Genomic DNA, 2,709 nt, shown 5'->3' with positions numbered 1-2,709 from the left:
AATAAAAGAATATCATTTCACTGGCAGGCAAAATAAGTTTCTTGAAGAAATTCTAATAGGCTAAACTCATTTTTCAACATCCAAAAATTCTAAAAAACCTTTATGTAATTTTAAATTGAGTAATTTAAAGTTATAAAAAGTAAAATAACTAAATGAAGTGAAACTGAGTGGAAAGAAATTTTTCCCATTCTTCAAAACTTGCATTTAACAAATCGACAATAGCCAAGAGTTGGAAGCAACCTAGGTGCCCATCAATAAATGAATGGATCCAAAAACTATGGTACATTTACACAATGGAATTTTACACAGCAGAAAGAAAGAAGGAGCTCCTACTTTTTACAACAGCATGGATGGAACTGGAAAGCATTATGCTGAGTGAAATAAGCCAGGCAGTAAAAGACAAATACCATATGATCTCACCTTTAACAGGAACCTAAACAACAAAACAAACAAGCAAGCAAAATATAACCAAAAACACTGAAATAGAGAACAGGCTGACAGGGACCAGAGGGGAGAGGGGAGGGAATTTCGGGGAAAAAGAGGAAGGACTTACAGAAACAAGTATAAAGGACACATGGACAACAACTAAGGGGGGTGGAAATGGGAGGGAGGTGGGGAGCACTGGGGGGTGGGCTGGGATGGGAGTAAAAGACAAAAAACTGTACTTGAACAATAATTAAATAATTTTTTTTAAAAATTGAAGATGACCATATTAATAATAATAATAATAATAATAATAATAAAGCTGCTTGAAAGCTGCAAATCACTCTGTGCACAGAAGACCTTGTTATTGGAGGGGATAATGACATGAAAAAGGCAAAAGTTTGAAATGACTTACAATGAATGGAGAAAATGTTATAGTGTAAATTAGTATAAATTTAAATTCTATTTTTACAGCTTCCCAATTATAAATAACTACATAATGCCTCCCAGAACATATCATCTAAGTTCTTTGCATTTGTCACTCACATGTTCTGTTTCCTTCAGAGTCTAGCAAGGGACGTTTTCCTAATTTTTGCAATAATTGCTCTTCCTTGACCTCCTTCCCCTTCCTTGAATAAATTGTGATTCACCTTCTAAACAAAAGTAAACTGTACAAGAGTTTGAATATTGTAAAGTATATTCATCTAAAATTAAGTGAATTTCCCCCAACTGGGAACATACCCTTTCTTGTAGCTGCCAAATGTGGAAATTCACTGTGTTAAAGAGAAAACCATAGGCCCCAAAATGGCATCACTTGTGTTAAAGCCACACCTAGACTTAATACCTGACCTAACTGCAGTTTTGGCGTTCCCTAGCAACACCTTAACCAACCAGTCTGGAATGTCTGGTCAACACCAATAAGGTAATCTGTCACATGAGCCTTCATATTACCTGCCCCTCCTCTGTAAGAAGAAAAGGCAAGGTGCCTGATAAAATTCTGGTACCCACCGAAAAAATGATGTCCAGTCTGAAAACAATTTTTCCTTCCTCTGACCAGTTTGGCTCAGTTGGTTGGACATCATCCTGTAAAGCAAAAGGTCACCCGTCTAGTCTGGGCACGTGCCTGGGTTGCAGGTTCCGGCCTTGGTTGGGGGTATGTGAGGGGCAACCATAGATATTTCTCTCCCTCTCTTTCCCCCTCCCTTCCCCTCTCTCAAGTAAATAAATAAACAGACAAATAAATAATCTTTTCTTTCCTTTGCTAGTAACTTCCCTGCCATTCCCTCCTTCCCATAAACATTTTCCATTTTATATAACCCCTACGGCACCCTTCCGCTTGCTCGGTGGGATGCTGCCCGATTCACGAAATGCTTTATAAAGCCCATTATATCCTCAGATTTACTTGGTTGAATTTTGTTCTTTCACAGCTGAAAGTATAAACATTGAGATCTGGAGGCTTCATCTGGGTCCTATGATTTTCATTTTACTAAAATAAAATATGATTTTATGTTTACAAATAAATTATCTTGAGGCTCATGTAACTATAACATACTACTGAGAAAAATACAAAATATATTGTATATTTACATGGTATTTTCTGGAAGAATCAATAGTCAGTAGGGTAATACTAAGTGTTACAAATCCTTACCATGTACATTCTTATTCACTGTTTAAAATTTTAGGTTGTGTTTTGCTTTTCATAGCACATCTTGTCTGAAGGCATTAGTTGCTTACGAAGAACTTTAAAAAGCATTCTCCCTTGGTTCTGAGATGCAGCCCCTTCCTGAGTATGACTTGCCCGAAGCATGTAAATAGAAACAGTGGCAGTTCCTTCCCTGTGATTCGCCAAAGGGGCGTTAAGAAATTTCTCTGCTTTTTTCTATATGTGTGATTTGAAAAGAAGTGCTAAATTGCTGAAGGAAATTAAAATGGAGGAAAAATGGAATTCTACACTTTCAGTTTTTTGAGCGATTTCTGAGCCCTACATACCCAGTTGAGCTGAAAATCCAATTATTAATCAAGGAAATACTTGTTGAAAAAGAGGGAAAAGAAAACAATTAAATTAAGACTGTTGTGTTTAATGTCTTCAGCCTGAATAAAAATGCTTGTCATATACTGAAGGGAGCATCCTAAAAGGAGAAAAATTAGAGAGTGGAATGAGCACCGTATTTTGCCATGTATAATGTGCACTGTTTTTGTCCAAAATTTTGAGGGAAAAATAAAGATGCCCATTATAAATGGGTGTAATGATTACGTACCAAGGATATAGTAATGGGTATGATGATC

The sequence above is a fragment of the Artibeus jamaicensis genome, unplaced genomic scaffold (genome assembly GCF_021234435.1).
Source record: "Artibeus jamaicensis isolate MK-2021 breed Jamaican fruit bat unplaced genomic scaffold, CSHL_Jam_final contig_519, whole genome shotgun sequence".
Classification (NCBI taxonomy): domain Eukaryota; kingdom Metazoa; phylum Chordata; class Mammalia; order Chiroptera; family Phyllostomidae; genus Artibeus; species Artibeus jamaicensis.
Note: the sequence above shows the minus strand (reverse complement) of the source record.